The sequence below is a fragment of the Lutjanus erythropterus genome, chromosome 13 (assembly GCF_056507025.1).
Source record: "Lutjanus erythropterus isolate fLutEry1 chromosome 13, fLutEry1.hap2, whole genome shotgun sequence".
NCBI lineage: Eukaryota > Metazoa > Chordata > Actinopteri > Lutjaniformes > Lutjanidae > Lutjanus > Lutjanus erythropterus.
In genome coordinates, this window is record NC_139329.1 from 28374075 (window position 1) to 28386780 (window position 12706).

A 12706-nucleotide genomic window follows, 5' to 3' on the forward strand; every position below is an offset into this window, starting at 1 on the left:
TTTTCACATATGACCTCCAAACTATGTCCTGAGAATCAGGTCAGGACATTGTCCGAATTTCAGAGATGTAATGCTGACACACTAATTACACACTAACTGTGATGGAAGCAGAGAAGGGTCATAGACACATAGAGCAGTGCAACTCCGGTCTGCCACCTGATGTGCTGGGATTTGCAAGACGCACACTTTTACTTCCGACAGATAGGGCAGCTGAAGATTGAGTGGAGTAACGACATGCAGCAAAGGGCCGAGCCCCAGTACATGGGGCAAACGCTCCACCAACTGAGCCACCCAGTCACCACACTTCTCTGAAAGTAACTGGATGTTTTCACATTACAGATGACGAACACAGGCATTAGAGTGACTCATGATCGGCAGATAGCTTGCATGAAAATGAAACAATCAATGAAAGAGTGGGAGGCGATGTACAGACAAGCAGAAAAGATGAAGCAGCTCCACACGGTGCAGTGTCATCACCATGCCCACCCCGGCACTCAGGACAATGACCTGGTCTATTCGCACATGTGGCTGACTGGGATATAGGACTAGGGAGCTGTCAGGGTTAAGACAGGGGCATCTAATGCAGACATTTGTGTTCATCAGTGAATGTCACGACTCACTTCCTCCAACAGTACAAAACTGAAGCCGAGCAACTGCTTCATTTGGAGCCAGAGATCAGTGCAATCATGATCAGAGGTGGAGTCATGCTCCTGTGTTCCCGCCTGCACAGCTGGCAGAGCTCAGCTGTCAATCAAATAACTAATTAAAACCAAACTGATAAAAAAAAAATGATCACTTGAACAAACGTCAGCATGTTAAGACTACCAAAAATCAAAGAAACCATCTTCTACTCTGATGTTCTAGTTTGGCCCAAGTCCTATCTATTAACACTGGGGAGCCAGGACTGTACTGCAGCCAGCCACCAGGGGGCGATTGAGGTGCTTTGGCTTCACTTTTAGGGACCTCTAATGTAATCCAGCTCTAAATACAGTTTCTGATTCACACATACAACTCTAGATAAGTGCAGAGTTTCGGTGCATGTGTGAAAGGAATTTAAGTGAACATGTAATGTTCAGTGCTAATTCAGACTGTCCATTGCAATTAAATAGCAACTTCAGTCTGCTTAAGCTGTTAATGTTCAGTTCATTACAAAACTAGCCCTCACAGGCACTGTTATAAGGTTAATAACTCAGCAGCCACTTACTGTGACAGTGCAGAACTTCAACTGTAAAGAACCTTGTGAGTCTTTGAGGTTATTTTTGTGTTTCCGCTGAATATACCTATATTTTTAAATCAAACCCTGCTGGATTCCTCATCAGTAAAAACTGAGAAACCACTTTTTTCAGTGCCAGTTGACTTTGAGCAGACGAGAGGAGGTGGACCTGTTGGGAGGTGGAGAAGAAGTGAATGTGCAGGGGTTGGAGGGGGATGGAGGGAGCAGCTTTTCTTTCCTGCAGTGAAACGTATCGAATCATCGCTGGTAATGTCTTGTCACAGTTAATGTTCGCTGCAGTCTGCTGTCATTTAGCGGCAGGGTGGAGGTTATTGTCGGAGCCTTCCCACAATCCACTGGTCCAGAAATAGCCACCAAACAATTGAATCAAAATGAAGTTTTATTCTTTTTTTTTTTCCCCACAGCGGCTGCTCCCTCTGCCATCGTCCTCCATCTCTTCCTGTTTTGAATCGGTTAACCTTTCTGTTCGGGGCGGCGCGGCGGGGTCCTGCTCCGCAGATTAGCCGCTGACGCATTTATCAAGGGATGACAAATGAGCTGTCCTTCCAGATGCCTGATTACTTGACCTTTATTCCACAGGAACTGGGCGGTTAGCAGAGAGGGGCGGGGGGGGGTCCTCATGGAGCTAAGTGGTGCCAGTCTTGTATTCGCCAGGCCGTTGTGAGGGGAAACGCCTGGATGCAACGCCTCGACGCCAACGTGAACACGAATTAAGAAAGAAGTTATTAAGATTGGCTGCCGCTGAGGCATGGTAATTGAAATTCTCACATTCCCCAGAAACAGGCAGAGACCCGGCACATCAGTTTCTATTTGAGGCAGAGAGGCTGATGAGCATCACACATTAAAGCCTGGGGAGGAAAATTGTCCTTTTAGTGGCCTCTGATTCGAGATCATTACATGAGAGGGACTGCATCGGCCCCTGAATGTGGCATTTCTTCTTTTTTCTCCTGCCAGCTCATTTCGGGTTTTGTCGGGCAGCAGATTGTCATTTACAGCTCTAATTGTGTGTTATTTCTCTGCGGTTTCCCTGTTTCTGCACACAGCGAGCAGGCCTGCTGGACACTCAGAGTTTCATTAAGGTCTGCATCAACATGTACAGGCTGCTGTTAACGCACTGAACCTGCGCAACATGAAGAAACCTCAACTCTGCTGCACCCTCCGCTGCACAGATTAACAGTTTTTAAGAAAAACACCCAGAACCTCAAATTCTAGTGAAGCTCCCAAAGTAAAGTTTAAGTTGAAGGTACTTGTACTTTGAGTATTTCCATTTTCTGCTACTTCTATTATCAGAACATTTATTTGGTAACTTAAGGTACTTTTGCAGACTTAGATTAATGATACAAGCTATAATCAGCAAATGAATGTATTATTGTAGCTTAATAAATAAGACTACTGATTCTGGGGGGAAATATTAGCTCCACCTTCACCAGCTGCAATGTTAAAGTGATGAACACAATGCCAAGGTTGTCAAAATCTGGTACATGTGCAAATGGTGTTATGCAAGCTCCCTCTAGTGGTATGTGGAGGAATGTCAGATAATATTTTTTTTTTATGAAATAAATTAATATAAAAACATATAATACTGTATGTTTTGAATACAAGTATGTTTTCATTAGTGTATAATCAACTGAAAATAAGAATTGTTGTGTTTTCATGACCTCAGAATGAGCCCTTTATATTTACAGAGGGTGCAGGTCTGTTGGATGGAGCCCGCCATGTCACACCACAATGTTTCTACAGTACCCCGGAGCAGACAAACCAAACACTGGCTCTGGAGAAGGCCTTTCATGTTTTTACGCAGGTTTCACAGCCACCCTAGGTTCTCCTACATACTTTGAAGGGAAGGGTGAGACAAGGTGTTTGCAGTTTGCAAATTTACTGCAATATCTACACCCTAGTTCTTTAAGCAGTGATACATCAGTTTAAACAATTGAATGGTAAAATATCTGATAATGTAACTGCAGAGTGAGTGCTTTTGATACTTATAACTTGGAGTTTTTAACTGGTTATGAAACCGTTTCAGTTCAGTACAGATACCTTTATATGAACTACAAAAGCAAAAAAGTTCATCGGTAAGAAGATCGGCTATTTCTATGTTGTTATTCTTAACGACCTTCATCAGGTCAGGTTCTTCTTGAAATCAGTTGCACGTAACACAAATCTGTGTTTCCAGCACTGTATTTTCACAGCCAGGGTTACAGTGAGTAATATGTTAGCCAGTTAAAAAGAAGCAGGAGGAGACACTTTTGTCCACAGGGGCCTCCAAAATGAACAAAATATGAAAGTTCCTTGTAGTAGCTTTAAGCACTCACTATTGCCTGAATAAAGGTTGATCCTTTATATAGGATAACTTAACTTACAGTAAGATGATTATGCTTCTATACATATTTAAGTAGAATTCTGAATGCAGGACTTTTAATTGTAATGGAGTATTTTTGCAGAGTGGTATTGGCATTTTTACTCGATTAGAAGATCTTAGTACTTATTCAACCACTGCAGGTCCATGTCCAGAGGGCCTCACTCACAGATCTTTAATCCACTCCACTGTCTCCATGTTCTAGGTTTATTTTTGATGGAGGCATTGCTGCTGGCAATGCTGGCATTTAAAAAGATCAAGCAACAAAGGATTGTTTAAAGGTACGACCAAAACATCTGCTAAATGGGCTGCTGTATTCATGCTTGGAAAACCTGAAAAATGTCAGCAGAACAACCCTGAACTATAAATGTGGCCGCTAAAGAACAGATGCTCCGCCTCTTAAACATTTCCTGTTGACACTGAAAGCTGCATGCTTCTTACATTAAATATCTCAAGCTGGTAAACTTTAAGAATCAAATTTACTAACTTAATCTGTAATTTACCAGTTTTAGGTTAAAAGTTAAAAAAAAAACTAAAATATATGACAGTAGACAGAAAAACTGGACACAGATATCAGTAACATTTTCCATTCTGTTGCTCTTGCTGTGTTTCTATGACATAAAACACGCAGTATTTAAAGGTGTTACCATTATAAGTTTCTACTCCTTCTGTGAAGTCCAGTGACTTCAGAGTCTCTTTTTTCATAAAGTCACATTTCTCATCTTGCAATAAAACTTTCCAATTTGTCCGTTGACTAACTTGAGCAGCCGTCTTCACTTTGAGCAGGGGGAGTATTTTTTTAATCCCATGGGTTCTGGAAAGTGAGGTCAGGACTTCATCAGGGGCCTCCGGGGCCCTCGGAGCCCCTCTCTCGTCTCTGCAGCAGATGAGGGGATCAGCAGGGTGTGAAATGGCCGTGGTGATTGCTCCGAGGCCACGAGGCCTCCAGCCCATTCACAGCCCTGTCAGCTCTCTAATAGAGCCGGTGGAGATTGGAGACGAACCCACAGTTACCAAACCCCCCCGCCCCACCGCCGGCCCATCACACTGTTAAAGGTACAGTCAACCATAAAGACGAGAAAACTAGAGAAAAGTGCACTGAGCTTCTTTATTGTGTTGCCTAGTTCAACTAAAAGTTGATTGTTTTTTTCTGCTGCATCATTCATATCTGCTCTATAATATAATATCAGTATTTCAGGTATAATTTTTTCATTTCAAACTGTGTGCAATGGTGTAAACTCTGCTGGTGACTCTGTTTCTTGTTTGTAATGCAGATATTGATCCTATTTTTTATATTATTGAAATTGCTGCTTTTTTTTTAATATTTCCTCATTTTAACATTGCCTGTTATTTATTCACTGTTTATTCTTATTTTTATTGATGCTTCTTTCCATTTTGCTATCCACTGCAATTTTCCCCTTTGGTGGATTCATAAAGGATTATCTTTTCTTATCTCAAAAAAATTCAAATCCAAAAGGGAGAATTTTTACTTTTTTATTTCATGATAGTGCCCCCTATCAGTTTATTACAGTTCTTATTAAATTCTCTGAGAGTAAACAGAAATTTACACTTTGCAAGCTTGGCTCAGTCTCATCACACCACAGATGTTGTCGCTGCTTCCTGTGTTTTATGCCTGACCTCTGAATTTTTCCTCCCTCCCCCATCTTTGTAATTTTAATTTTTTTTTAACTACAATGGCCCTAATACATCATCACAGATATGTATACTGTAGCAGACAAAAAAAAATCAAATTTCATCTTCTCATCTCACTGTCAAAACAAATGAATTCTCAAATTGTGGAACTATCCCTTTAAAAGAGGTCAAACCATGTGGATTGAACAGATGGGACACATTAGTAGACATCTAGAGAAGACTTTATATGAAAATATACTTTGTTTAATTAGATATGAAGCACTTTGTAAAAAACGTTCTTAAACAAGAGTCGATCCAGTTATTTTTTATTATAATTATAATTATTATGATTTAAAGGCAGATATAAAGTGTCCTTCACAGACAGGAAGTGAGCCGTGCGCAGGCTGGACAGTAAAGTGGGCCAGGCAGCTTTTTGATGTGTGGAGTGTAAATATAGCCCTCCACCCTCCATCTAATTGTAGCTGTGTTGTTTTCATATTGTTGAATCCCAGAGATGTATAATTCATCACGCAAATAATCTGGAACAAAACAAACTCTCCTCCGAGCTCCCGAGAGGCCAAGCGTCTAATGAGTTCACTCCATAAAATATTCATACCTCTGCAAAATATACTGTCACTTTCACAGCAACACACACACACACACACACACACACACACACACACACACACACACACACACACACACACACATACTAGTCCAATATCCCATTAGATATAATAGCAGGTTGTTTGACTGTAACTGCCCGTTGATCATTGTCACCCAAAACACAGACTTTCTCACTGTGTGTGTGTGTGTGTGTGTGTGTGTGTGTGTGAGAGAGAGAGAGAGAGAGAGAGAGAGAGAGAGAGAGAGAGAGAGACTTGCTGTAATGAGAAGACCAGCTACCCATGATGCTCCAGATGTCATTCAGTCTTATTTTCTTGTTGGGTGTTTAGGGGGAAAAAAAAACAGTTGCTTGGCTGAGTTTCAAATTTGTCATCTGAACTCAGCTGTTTGACAGGTTTATATATTATAAATATTAATTGCTTATTTAAAAAAAACAGGTAATAAACTAGATTCAGAATGGAAGATGATTCTTGGAAACAGCTCAGCAACAAAGCACAACAAACACTTGTCACTTAGTTGTGAAGTCATGTGACCATCACTGTGTAGTTCATTTATAGCCTAATGCTATCTTTTTACTTCTGGCAAATTTTTGCCTTTACGCCATCTGCTTAAGCTAGCAGCTAACCCACACTGCTAACAGATCAAACAGTGATGTCCCATTGTTTGGCAGAAAAAGGTGTGTCAGAGGCTTTCACAATAAATTCCTGCTGAAGATTATATGATATTATAGAAGGTTTAAATGTCAAAAATACTAAACAATCATTTTAATTTCTGATTTATCCAAATAAATATATTTTTTAGGAAACGTTTTTGGGGGGGTCCTCCAGCAGGTACCCGACCTGGTGCAAAACTCCGATTTTCTTATTTTAAACTGAGCAGTCCAGATTTGGACATTTTGGAGTGACAGGGTTTTCCCAGGTGTGAAGCTGTCTCCTGGCAGCAAGGCAGACAGGCTTCATCCAATCACGTCCGATAATGACCTGAGGATCGAGAGATGAGAGGGGAAGAGAGGGAAAATCAAAGAGCGGGTTTTTCATTTCGTGCTGAGCGGCCGCCATCCTCCACCACCTCATTTTCCTTTCAGAGGGGAGAATTAAATCCAGCAGCCTCTCCAGGAAATCATCTCTCCTTTTTAATATTCTCCAACGCCGTGTGGCTTCTCAGTGAGCAGAGGTGACGAAAGGTCGAGTGCCAGCTTCATGATCAACGGCCACATCGAGAGGAGAGTGAGGAGAGAGGGGTCGGCTGATTTTCATTAAGATGGACTCCGGAGCGCTTGTCTTATTAGCAGGTCATTAGGCTCTCCACGGCCGACAGATTGGCTGAACAGGAAGCAGGGGAGCAGGCAGAAGGTAATTGCACTCGGAGTGACCACACAGGTGCCTGCTTGCCCCGCGCTCCTTGATTGGTTAATTAGCGTGTTGTCAATCAGCCCCCTCCAGCAGCTTGTTCTCACCATAGTTAGAAGGTGAGAGTTTCTAATGAAGCCTGAAACTTCTTCTCTTCCAGCTCATTGCGACTACAATTAAAAATAACGCCTCAACTAAGCAGACTCAGGAGCAACGCACACACGCACAAGCACAGGTAGCAGGTTTCAAGTTCAAGTTTCAGGATGTTCAAGCTGCCGGAGAATCAGAAGATGCCTGAATGCTGCTCTGCATGTCCAGTGTTATTTTTGTTGTTTTTGTCTTGTTTTTTTCTAAGAAATTTAGAAAAAAGGAAGTCTTAGCTTAGGAAATAACTTGTTTCGGTCTCTGGTTTCCTGGTTCTTAAGTAGAGGTGTCAAACTCATTTTAGGTCATGAGCCACATGCAGCGAGATTTGACCTAAAGTGAGGCGGACTAACAAAACCAATGCATAATAACCTATCAATAAGTCATCCTCAGCCACTGGATAGCAGTTCACCAGGAGGCAGTGACATTACCAAAGGGTTAGGCTAAAATTATTTAGCTATTTTTTAAAATCTAAATGTGCTCAAAAATCAAAAATAATCCAATGAAAATACATACTTTCAGTGACCAGTTCTGTTTGAATATAAATGTGTTTGACAACTGCAAGCTAGCTAATGTTCCCTGGGATGCAGTGAAACAAAATGCATATTTTTTTTAAATGAAAACATGATAGGAGAGACAACCCTGCACCTGTAACAGTTTCAAAGCATGTGATGAGGAAATGTGACCCTGAATATATTCCATTTGGATTCATAATGGCAGGCAGTGATGTTGAGCTAAAAGCACAGTGGTTCTGTCTGAACTTCCACATTTACATGCTCATTTGTGCTCTAAAGCAGTATTAGGATTAGGATTTTTTAGTGTGTCCTAAAACTCTGAAACCAAAAGTGCCCATATGCATATTGTTGCATGTTATTTTCAGAGAAATATCACCATATAAACACTGAACACTAACCCAGAAATATCTAACGATGCAATGCAGTGGTGAAGACAACAGCACAATAAAGACATAGGTGGACAGCAACCAAAGCAGCTCTGTGAAAGGTCAGAAACACTTCAGTTTAAATATATAATAATATAATATAATATAATAAGTAAGTCTCTCAGGAAGTGACATGATATATGCTGAGCAGTGCATCCAAAAAGATTTACATACAACTGTGATTTTGGACATTTTAATGAGTGTATTTATTTTTACCTCCATGGTTCACTGGGATGTTATACCAGAACTATGAGCAGGATGCACACTTTTACTTCTTCTGACTGTGTGAAAATATTGTTTTCACATGACAGATGACAGTAAGTAAAAGTGTGTCTTAGCACAACACGAAGCATCTCTTCTTTCTGTTTTTCACAGCGATGCAAGGTTTTTTACAAGGAAAGAAATAACTGAAGGCACATATTATTAAGAATTTCCCATAGTCGTATGCAAATAAGTTTTTAATCAGCCACCAAACAGCAGAAGCCAACACACTGGGATAAACACTTAGACTTAGTGTCTTTTCCACAAAGAAAGAAATAACTTGAATTTACAAAACAGCCTAAATAATCATGACTTTGTTGTACACAGCATTTCAGAAAGTTTATGAAGTTTCTCCTAACTCAACAATTCTTAAAATAGATGAATTTTTTTAAGGGAGTCTATGCGTCTTCGATGCATTCACACCTGCACTCAAACCTGTCCACTTGTGATTAGATCACCCAGGACACATGTAAATGCCAGGTAATTTACTTTTTGAATCAAATTTAGACAAATTCAGTGATGCCGTTTACTTTTTTATCCTTTCCACGACCTTTGTCTGTATGTCTGAGGCCAGCTCCTCCTCTCAACAAACTGTTATTATTAGCTCTGTGTGTGATCAGAAAAGAGCAGCTGAGCAGAATCACTTGTTGACCGGTGCACTGTTGTGTTGTGTCGCGCCTCTTTTGAGTCCACGATGCCGGCACGCTGCGCAAAAGGACATGCTCGGGCTACTTGGTTCAGTATAAATACAAAAATGCAATACAGCAGGATGTTTGTGTGAAAAAGGGCTCAGGATTAAACAACACTGTAGCACTTAGACTGCTCTAACGAATAGACACAAAATGTTTACCACCGCTGTTGCAGCTCCCTGAGGCAGCTGATGTTCCTGCTCTCTGACGGAAACCTTTTTGTTTCCTCCGAACGATTAACAGCAGCTGACTGAGGCCTGAGGACACTGGTTTTCTTTTCATTATAAAGCTGTAATTGCTGTGTAATTACTCCTTCATTGTTATGTTTTCAGCAGACGGAGCTCTGCTGCTAATAGCATCAGAACATCAAAGGTGACAAGCTGCTGCTGCTGCCATGCATTAATATTCACGAGGATGGAGATGACAGCGAACTGAGGCGTTCACACAAACACAGTTACCACGTTTGTTTTCAGCAGCAGGACGTTTTGTTTCTATGTCTGACTGCAGGTCTGCACAGAAGCTTGTTTATTAGAGCACTTGTTTGTGGCACAGAACAAACAAGAATGAATTCTGGTGTCTTGTGTTGACCTGACTCAAATTAGTTGTTTTTAATATTGGATGCCTTAACTGGAATCTGTAAACCTAAAAGCATTTTCAGTCAAAATCTATATTTCAGCATTAAGTGTCACAATTAGATGTTCTGTTAAAAGATTCCCATAAACCCTAATCTGCTTTCTGTTCTTTACTTTATTACAAATAGTATGTAGTTTAGAATTGGTGCTTTACAAGTCCTCCTCTTCCACCTTACCCTCCTCCCAGTTTAGGTTCCCAGCTATACTAAGAGGACAGTTCACTATAATCCTGAAGTCTGCTCTCAAACGAGTTAACACATATTATTAGTATTTTCACTACACACAACAACGACCTTAAGCCTGCCCTGACTGCCTAACTGGGATTTAACCAAGTGCAGTTGGCGGGGAAAGCAAGAAGATAAAAAGACAAAACAAAACAAACATAAATAAAAGAAAGGAAACTAGTCCACCCTAAGGGCAATGCCCGTTTCTTTTTGCCCGCTACCAGCTCACTTGCCAGGGCAGACTAGACAAAGAGAAACACAGAAAAAAAAAAAACAACAACAAGCAAACAAACTGGTGCTCTGCAGGGAAACAAATATTACCAACTGTAGAAAAAAGAAAAGAAAAGTAAGAAAAATATGAAAATACACAGAGTAAGAAATAAAAACTACATGAGAAAACTTTTAAATACCTGGTATGTCGATCTGATCTCCTAGCGACTACCAGCCGCCTTCAACCCAGTGGGGAAGCAGGTCTGAAATGAAGGTTATAATGTTCAGTTTTTGTTGAGACATGATGATTTAGCTGTATGATTATTTTGCAGTTTGTGTTGTTTGAACTGTATTGCATTATACAGAATAGTCTTTCTGTTGTTTATCACTTTGACTGCTATAGATAGGATGGGTAAAATAATAGAAACATCTCTTTTACATACAGTACCAAACATTGATGTGGGAGAAAAAGAATAAGAGGTTTCCAGAGGTGTTTGGACCCCCAACAAAATGAATGTCCCAACAGGCCAAACAGAGGACAAGTGATCTCCCATCAGGGTGTCTTGAGCTAAGCCAACTGCCGACTTTTCCTGCTAGTTTTGGGGGTTTTTTGCAGAAGACAGACTCTGTTCCAGCGGCGTCTGCTGCATTAATGGTGTGTGTGCAGAAGAAATGTGTTTATTTATGAGCTGGACACTGTTAATTACCCGCATGCATGGATAATTATCTCCAACTTCAAACACATTTTAACCCCCAGAGACCCAGAGAGTCTGCGTGTGGCTGAGCCGGACGACGAGCTTGGGACGCCCAAAATATCTGCTGCTAATTAAAAGAAAATGATGAGTCATGAGAAAAATATTCACAGATACTCACAAGATCCAGGACTGTGAAAACTAGACCTATGGGTATACTGGAAAACAAACAGCAGCTACCGATTTTAACTGGATGAAAGTCGTACAGTCGTTCCACACAGGCAGAAATAATTTCATTGGTCGAGATCCACTTTAATGCCATAAAGTGCCTCAACCAATGATCATCCTTCCATCCATTTTCTGCTGCATCCAGTTTTTGACTTTAGGTTGCAGCACACAGCGTCATTCTTGCACCAGGATCCTCAAACACGTGCGCCCAACTTACATTTGGATCCAGCACGTGTCGCAAAATTTTTTAAACACTAGTTTCAAACTAAATTTTATTTCAAATTTCAACTTAATTCCAGAAAATCAATCAAACAAAATGAAAATTAATGTGCGTTTTGATCCTCTACTGTTGGGTGAATATTAGGAGTTTCTCGATCAAGATAAACAGTAGGTGATGCTCACTGGTGGACTCAAGAGCGGGTGATCGTGGAAAATGACTCAAAAGTGCCCTCTTGGATGCCCCTGTAGATAAAATGTGATAGTGCCTTTGTACCCTTCCAGTGGACAAAACATGACAAAATGCCCTCTGGGCTGCCCTTGTAGTGGACAAAATGTGGTGAAGAGCCATCTAAATTGTCCCTCTAGTGGACAAAATGTAGTTAAGTTCTGTCTGAGCAGATTATTTCCTGTGAATATTACATCAGAGACGAGTTTTCCCAACATTTTTTAAAGCAGTTCTTTCCCATTAATTTTTAGCGACCGTACATAATTGAAAAGCTTTGATTTTTTTTTTTTTTTTTTTGACAAATTCAGTGTTTTCATCTTGCTTGGCCATTGTTCGATTAGCTGAGGTTGTTTTTTCTACTCTTCTAGTGTAGGAAGAGGCTGTGTAGCAGAGAGTGTGAATATTTAAGTTTTCCCACACCCCGAAAAAAACAAGAAGGCCTCTTGAACAGGGTAATTCCAATCAGGATGCTTTGATCAAGCTGTCTGGGGTGAAAAGTCTGAAATGGACTAGAAAACCGTGCTTTACAAATGATGCTGCAGACTGGTCCAACACTCCAAGAATCTTTTTTATATTTCATACATTAATATGTTATGTTAGATGCTTGAGATTTTGCACATTGGTTCTGAATAGAGAAAAATGAACAAATACCTTTTATTTATTTTGTCTTTCATTTGCCTTTCCATGTGGTTATTTTATATCAACTACTTATTTGTTGAATACTAATGTGCAATATCATAATATTTATAATTATGTGGCTATTAAATTACATAACTCAGGTCATGAGATTTTGGTCATATCACAGAAGAACACTGACGTCTCACATCATCTGTAAAACATCTCTGCAGTGTTTTCTTTCTGTATCATCAGCGGTTTAAAACAAAACAATAGCGCCACCATGTGGTCAGTTCATGAGCTGCAGGGAAGTTACTCAGTTTATGTTTAGTGTCACATCCAGCCTGTTTTTTTTAATTAGTGTTAACATCTCATGCCCACTTTGTTAGAGTGTGTTTTCTTAAAATACACTCAGTTTATTTTTATAT